The sequence below is a fragment of the Myotis daubentonii genome, chromosome 9, assembly GCF_963259705.1.
Source record: "Myotis daubentonii chromosome 9, mMyoDau2.1, whole genome shotgun sequence".
Classification (NCBI taxonomy): Eukaryota; Metazoa; Chordata; class Mammalia; order Chiroptera; family Vespertilionidae; genus Myotis; species Myotis daubentonii.
In genome coordinates this window covers 51,779,396-51,788,142 of record NC_081848.1, presented here as the reverse complement: position 1 = coordinate 51,788,142, position 8,747 = coordinate 51,779,396, and positions in this window count along the sequence as shown.

The following is an 8,747-nucleotide window of genomic DNA, read 5'->3' as shown; positions in this document are numbered from 1 at the left end:
CATATGCTAAGTAATATTCTAAGCACTCATATATATGGTCTCAACCTAACACAAGTGACAGAACAACTCTGGAGGTAGGTCTCTGTTTTATCCTCATTTTAAACCTTGGTGAAATAACTTGTCCAAGGTTTCTGGCAAGTAAATGGCAGAGTCTGAAATCAAAACCAGGTATCTGGCTTCAGAGTTTCTGCTCTCAACTCGTGTCTGTCCTGGCGGAAGCAACCTTGGGACTCCAGCATTATCCATAATTTATGGGTGAGGCCACTGAGGCTTGGGTAGGCAAAATTATTTTCCCAACTTCGTAAACCTGGTAAGCAGCTAACCTAGATTTCAATCCAGGCTTCAGGTCTTTTTGGCTCTAATATCTGTGTTCTTTCCATCCCCGAAATAATGCTGCCTCTGCACTTTTTATTTTGACTGTCCTTTTAAGTGTATCATGGCTCAACTAGACTTGTGTGGACTAGTGTCAAAACCCGGTCATCGCAAAGAACCTTCTTTTCCCCATGAGAAAATGTTTTCATACTTCCAAAGGATCAACTTATAATGACTGTTTGCAATTCACCACATGTGGAAGTTATGGGTTAAGACTAAGACAATAAGATCCTATTCTAAAATGTTAAGTACTGCAGTCTTTCGAAGGGCAAACATTCCATTTTTGTTTCTTATTCTGCAAAGGGTCTGTCAGGTTGGTTGAACTAGAAAAATACATTTTCTCTAAAATGAAAGAATAGAAAAACAAAAAACACAAATAATGCTTTAATATTTTTCTTGGTTCATTATTAACCATGCTTCTAAACTGTGCTTATCCTCTGCAAAGCAAGCAGCAAGAGGCCATTAACTGCAATGCAGAAAGCTTTTTTTTTTTTTTAAGCTTCCCTCTCCAAGTTTCTGTTTGCAGGCAAGTCCTTGGTGCACACTTGAACACACTGGGGAGAGGGCACTACACTAGCTTGCCTGGAGAATGAATAAAGATAAAAGCTCTTTGGAAAACAAGCAGTCAAACCTGATTATCATAGGACCCTGTAGAATAACATATCACTCATATATTTTTGTACACATCAAGACCCAAAGGGTTTCATGTACATTTTTATTTTTGTTTCAGCAAATTTTAAACTGAAGTGCAACTTCCATGTTCAGCATTAAAGAGGCTTTTGCTGTGCTTTGAAATTTGCTGTCATCCGTTTCCTGTGCATTACTGTTTTTAAGAGCAATTCAGCCAATGAAAGATTCCTTCTTGCTCTCTCCTGCCCGGGTCATTAAACCTGATTTATTGAACAGTGTTCTTCCTCTCATAAGGTGCTGCCCATTTAAAAATATCTAGCCTTCAGATATTTTTAAAAAGCGGATACAAACCTTAAAATGGAAACATTTTAAGTACTGGTTAAAAGAATATGCTTGGGAATCCATTAGCAAAGGAATCACCCTTGCAGTGAAACATTAAAATGAGCTATATGAGTATTTGACATTTACTTCAGAAAAAAATTGTAAGACTGAGATTTAAGAATGCCTGGTGCTCTGGCCGGTGTGGCTCAGTGGTAGAGCATCAGCCTGCACACTGAAGGGTTTCAGGTTTGATTCCAGGTTAAGGGCACATACCTGGTTGCAGGTTGGTTCCCTGACCCTGGTCAGGGTGAATTCAGGAGGCAACCAATCAATGTGTCTCTCTCACATCGATGTTTCTCTCTCTCTATTTTTTCCACTCTCTAAAAAACAATGGATATGCTTGGGTGAGGGTTAACAAACAAATAAAAAGAATGCCTAGTACTTTGTGTTAAAACCATTTCAAATCTGGAATATATATATATATATATATATATATATATATATATCACTAATGTTAATGGAAACATTTATTTTTTTATAGGTACATTATCCAACAAATAAAACTACTATTCTCTCTCTTTCTCTACTTGTTGGCACACTTCTCAAAAAACATTGTCTATATGTGTGGCCTGTTATTCACTTCAGAATCCTTCCTTATTCTCCTATGTACCCATTTTTCTGAATGACATCCTAAAGTCAAATGGCTTTTGCCTTAGTCTTCAGTCTCCTTGACTTAACAACAAACATTAACAGAGTTTAATGTTGTAAAAATAATTGTCAAAGCTAATTCGACATATTTTAAGTGATACGCAAAATAGTATTTTGCTGCATAGTAATAGGGCATAAATATTAAACAGATATGGTAGAAAGATTTAATTGACAGTGTTACTTTTTACCCAGTCTAATCAATTTTTATTTTTCAGTTGTTCTTTTTGCTTTATTTGACCAAATATTAAATTTCATTTTATGTTATCTATGTGTCAATCATCATGCTAAAATTCTTTTTTTTAAATTAAATCTTTATTGTTCAGATTATTACATTTGTTCCTCTTTCCCCCCCCCATAACTCCCCTCCTCCCAGTTCCCGCCCCACCCTCCACCCTCACTCCCCACCCACTGTCCTCATCCATAGGTGCACGATTTTTGTCCAGTCTCTTCCCACATCTCCCACACCCCTTTCCCCCCCAAGAATAGTCAGTCCATTCCCTTTCTATGTCCCTGATTCTATTATAATCAACAGTTCATTCTGTTCATCAGATTATTTATTCACTTGATTCTTAGATTCACTTGTTGATAGATGCATATTTGTTGTTCATAATTTGTATCTTTACCTTTTTCTTCCTCTTCCTCTTCTTAAAGGATACCTTTCAGCATTTCATATAATCCTGGTTTGGTGGTGATGAACTCCTTTAGCTTTTCCTTATCTGTGAAGCTCTTTATCTGACCTTCAATTCTGAATGATAGCTTTGCTGGATAAAGTAATCCTGGTTGTAGGTTCTTGGTATTCATCACTTTGAATATTTCTTGCCACTCCCTTCTGGCCTGCAAAGTTTCTGTTGAGAAATCAGCTGACAGACGTATGGGTATTCCCTTGTAGGTAACTGAGTTTCTTTCTCTTGCTGTTTTTAAGATTCTCTCTTTATCTTTTGCTCTTGGCATTTTAATTATGATGTGTCTTGGTGTGGTCCTCTTTGGATTCCTTTTGTTTGGGGTTCTCCGCGCTTCTTGGACCTGTAAGTCCATTTCTTTCACCAGGTGGGGGAAGTTTTCTGTTATTATTTCTTCAAATAGGTTTTCAATATCTTGCTCTCTCTCATCTTCTGGCACCCCTATAATTCTGATGTTGTTACGCTTGAAGCTGTCCCAGAGGCTCCTTACACTATCCTCGCATTTTTGGATTCTTTTTTCATTTTGCTTTTCCGGTTGGGTGTTTTTTGCTTCCTCGCATTTCAAATCATTGACTTGATTCTTGCGCTCCTCTGGTCTGCTGTCGGGCGTCTGTATAATATTCGTTATTTCAGTCCGTGTATGCTTAATTTCTCGTTGGTTCCCCAATATAAGATCGAGGGTCTTATTAGTTTTCGTGTAGATCTCATTAAGTTTATCGGCAGCTTCTAAACAGTTCTTGAGAGACCTTAAAAGTGTGGTTCTGAACTCTATATCTTCCATTGACAATTTTGTCCTGTTTCTTTGTCTCCGCATTTTGTTATGCTTCCTTGGTGTAACCCCTAGTGGTCTTTGTTCGCAGTCTTATAGTTAAATCTTGATTGTTGTAGCCAATTCCAGGGAGGGTTTGACCTCCAGGCCAAGTGGCTATGAGAATCAGCTGTGTCAGCAGTGAGAGAACTTCTGTCCTCTAGGGAGGTGCTAATCTAGCCTTTGCCTGAGGCTATCCGGCAAATGCCTCTGTGCAGGGCTTGGGCGGGGCGGGTCGCACAGGATCAACAGGGTGGGCCAGAGAGAGCAGTTATGGCGGCTCTCAGTCCTGTCCCCAGGGGCTCTGCCTCTCCGAGTCCCAGCACCCCCTGCAAAGCTCGGAGAGAAAGCTGCACTCGCTCTGACCGAAGCCAGACAGTCCCGCTTCTCCCGTTTGAGTCTGGGTCCCTAAAGACTCGCCCGGATCTGGTGCTCAGAGTCTGCGACTCCCTCCCGATTGAAAACGCCAACCGCGCCCTCCGCCGCCAGCCCGCTCCGCGCACTCCGCACCTCAGAATTTGACTTCACCACTGCGCCTCCTCTGAGTGTCCGTGTGCGTTTCTCTTTCCTCCTAGTTGTAGGACTTCCACTCAGCCAGCATTCCTGTGGTTCTGGGTGATGTCCGTTCCGTGTTTTAGTTTCACTTTTGAAGTAGTTGTTCAAAGCAGCAAACTCCGGCGTTAACCTATGCCGCCATCTTGGTTCTCCTCTAAAATTCTTATACATATTATTTTACTTAGTCCTTACATGCTAAGATTATTGTCTTTATTTTACCAATAATGAAACAGGCTCAGAATGATTAATTTATCCAAGATTACATGGCTAATGGTGGAGCAAAGATCTGAACCCATCTTTTTCAGGCAATAAAGTATTTGCTCACAACTCTCAATACCTACACACAATGTCAATTGTGATTGTTTTTCCTGGCATCACACTCAATGTATCCATGCAGCCAATTAGTTGTCTGGCAGTCAATAAACATTTAAGTATTATGTGAGATTCCAAGATCAATAAGACACAGTCCCACCTCTCCAGGCATTTGTGGTCTGGTAAGGAATATAGGTCAATAAACAAATTCATAGACCAATACTAGTAAGATAGTTATCATAATAGTGAGGTGTATTAAGTGCTGTGAGAGTAGAAAATCACCAAAATCTGCCTGGGGAAGTGAGGAAAGTTGTCAGAAAATGGTTTTGATTTAAAAAGATACTGGAAGGACACAGAAGTTTGCAGGCAGAGAAGAGATGAACTGGGATCAAAGGCAGCTGGGTTCCAGCATGGGGAAGCTGATGTTACTATGCCTTCAGATTCCTCTGAAGTCCCACCCAAACCTCTGGAGTTTGTGCGCTTAACTGGAAGACCTGCTGGCTTGTCCTTATCAAGGAGAACAATATATCTTAGAGATAAGTGATATCAGATTCTTCTGACACAAGGCTCTATTAATGCTCTATTCCCCTTCCTCCTTAATACTCTTTTCCAGTGGTTCTCAAAATGTGGTCCCTGGAACACCAGCAGCAGCATCACCTGGGAACTTGTTAGCCATGCAAAGTCCTAGAGTCTCCTCTCCAGATTTACTGAATTGAAAATTCAGCAATCTGTTTTAATAAGCCCTCCAGGTGATTCTGATACATACCATGGTTTGATAACTACTGCCGTGCACTTATTCTCTTCTGTATGCTTCAGAACAGTAAAGCTAATTTCCACAAAGTGTCTGTTTTATTCACCCTTGCACATCCAGCACTTAGGCCAGCACTGAACACATAGTAGGTATTTAATAGATGTTTGTGGAGAGAAAGAATGAATGGGTAATTAAAAATTAATTCCACAAGTGTATAGAAAGTTTCAGGTTCCAATATTCCTAGAAGAGCTAATGTAATTCCACGAAACTGTAAATGTCTGATAAGAATGGGAGGGGCCAAATGTGAGCGGTCTTGGAAGGGAAAGAGAATGAATATTTGTTGAGCACTAACTGTGTGCAAGGCACTATTTAGACTTTAGAGCAGCCGTGGGCAAACTACGGCCCGCGGGCAGGATCCAGCCTGTTTGAAATGAATAAAACTATTGAAAAAAAAGACCGTAGCCTTTTATGTAATGATGTTTACTTTGAATGTATATTAGTTCACACAAACACTCCATCCATGCTTTTGTTCCGGCCCTCCGGTCCAGTTTAAGAAGCCATTGTGGCCCTCGAGTCAAAACGTTTGCCCACCCCTGCTTTAGAGTCTTCCTAATACAGTGGTTCTCAACCTTGGCTGCACATTAGAATCACCTGGGAATCTTTTTAAAATCCTGATTTCTGAGCCTCATCCTCCAGAAATTCTATTTCTTTGTTATGGGGTGGGGCCACAACATTAGTAACAAAGAAACAGAATTTCCGGAGGATGAGGCCCAGAAATCAGGATTTTAAAAAGATTCCCAGGTGATTCTAATGTGCAGTCAAGGTTGAGAATCACTGTCCTAATATCTTCACAACAACTCCAGGAGCTAGCTATTAGCATCCTCACCTGAAAGATTAAAACACAACCATTTCATTACATGAAATGTTGAAGGGTATTCTTTAAGAAGAGGAAGAAGAAGAAGGAAAAACAAGATAAAAAAATATGAACAACTAATACATAGCTACCAACAATTGAATCTAAAAATCAAAATGAGCAACCTCCTGAGCACCTCATCCTCTGCTGAGGAACAGCAGCTGTACGTGAAACATCGCCCCACCAGCCGGAAGAGCCACCACAGCTGTGAACAGCACCCACCAGAGGAGCTGCTGCCAACTGAAGAGCAGCTGCTACCGCAACCGCCCGAAGAGCAACCACAGACCAAGGAGTCACTGCCACCAAGGGAGCAACCACTGAACAACTCAACGTCTAGATATGTCAGTGAGATCAAACATGGGTAGACAAAGAAACCCCCAAAGGAAAGAGAAGGAGGACTCTCCAGAAAAGCAGCTAAGTAATACAGAGGCATGCAACATGACAGATAAAGAATTCAGAATAAGGATCCTAGAGTGCATAAACCGGATGGAGGAAAAAATCGACAACCTCTGCAAGAAGCAAGAAGAAACAGATGAAAAAATCGATAACATATGGAAGAAGCTAGAAGAAACAGATGAAAAAATCGATAACATATGGAAGAAGCTAGAAGAAACAGATGAAAAAATCAACAACCTAAGTAAGACCCAAGAAGAAATGAAGAGTGATATAGCTGCAATGAAAAACTCCATTGAAAGTATCAACAGTAGACTAGGAGAAGCGGAGGACCGAATTAGTGAATTAGAAGACAAGGAAGCAAAACACACCCAAAATGTACTGCAATTGGAGAAAAAAATTAAAAGACAGGAGGAGAGCCTAAGGGAGCTTTGGGACAACATGAAACGAAACAACATACGAATAATAGGAGTACCAGAACAACAGAAAGATGAACAAGGATTAGAAAACCTACTCGAAGAAATAATATCAGAAAACTTTCCTGAGGTGGGGAAGAATAAAGTCACACAAGCCCAGAGAGTCCCAAACAAGGTGAACCCGAAAAGACCCACACCAAGACACATCATAATCACCATGGCAAATGTTCAGGACAAAGAGAGAATCTTACAGGCTGCAAGAGAGAGACGGAAAGTTACATACAAGGGATCTCCCATTAGATTGTCAAATGACTTCTCAACAGAAACACATCAGGCCAGAAAAGAATGGACTGAAATTTACAAAGTGATGCAAAGCAAAGGACTGAATCCAAGAATACTCTATCCAGCAAGGCTATCATTCAAACTTGAAGGGGAAATAAGAAGCTTCACAGACAAAAAAAGACTAAGGGAGTTTGTCACCACCAAGCCAGCAATGCAAGGAATGCTAAAGGGACTGGTATAAAAATAAGAAATAAAAAGCTCAGAAAGAAAACAGCCACACAAAAAAAGAAATGGCTACAAACAAGTACCTTTCAATAATAACTTAAAACGTAAACGGACTAAATGCTCCAACCAAAAGACATCGAGTGGCTGAATGGATAAAAAAACATGACCCATACATCTGCTGTCTACAAGAAACCCACCTCATGAGAAGGGACTCACACAGACTGAAAGTGAAAGGATGGAAAAATATCTTTCAGGCAAATGGAAAGGAAAAGAAAGCTGGGGTAGCAATACTTATATCGGACAAAATTGACCTCAAAGTGAAGGCCTTAACAAGAGATAAGGAAGGCCACTTCATAATACTAAAGGGATCAATACAACAAGAAGATATAACCCTGGTAAACATATATGCACCCAATGTAGGAGCACCCAAATTCATAAAAAAACTCCTGGAAAATATCAAAGGAGAGATCGACAACAATACAATCATAGTAGGGGACTTTAATACACCATTGACAGCACTGGATAAGTCCTATAGACAAACAATCAGCAAAGATACAGCAATCCTAAATGACTCACTAGATCAGATGGACTTAATAGACATCTTCAGAACACTTCACCCCAAAGCCAGAGAATATACATTCTTCTCAGGTGCTCATGGGACATATTCAAAAATAGACCACATATTGGGTCACAAGCAAAGTATCCCCAAATTCAAGAAGATTGAAATCATAAAAAGCGTCTTCGCAGACCACGATGGCATAATATTAGAAATAAACTACAATAAAAACAACCCAAAATACTCAAACACCTGGAAGCTGAATAGCATGCTATTAAATATTGATTGGGTTACCAATGAGATCAAAGAAGAAATTAAAAACATCCTGGAAACTAATGACAATGAAAACACAACATTCCAAAACCTATGGGACACATTGAAAGCAGTCCTGAGAGGGAAGTTTATAGCTCTACAGGCCTATCTCAAAAAACAAGAAAAAATGGTAGTAAATCATCTAACTCTACAACTCAAAGAATTAGAAAGAGAGCAACAAGAAAACCCCAGAGTGAGCAGAAGGAAGGAGATAATAAAGATTAGAGCAGAAATAAATGACATAGAGACCAAAAAAACAATACAGAAAATCAATGAAACCAAGAGCTGGTTCTTTGAAAGGATAAACAAGATTGATAAACCTCTAGCCAGACTCACCAAGAAGCAGAGAGAGAGGACCCAAATAAATAAAATCAGAAACGATAGAGGCGAAATAACAAGAGACCCCACAGAAATACAAATGATTGTTAAAAAATACTATGGACAGCTCTACTCCAACAAACTAGACAACCTGGAGGAAATGGACAAATTCCTAGAAAAATACAGCATTCCAAA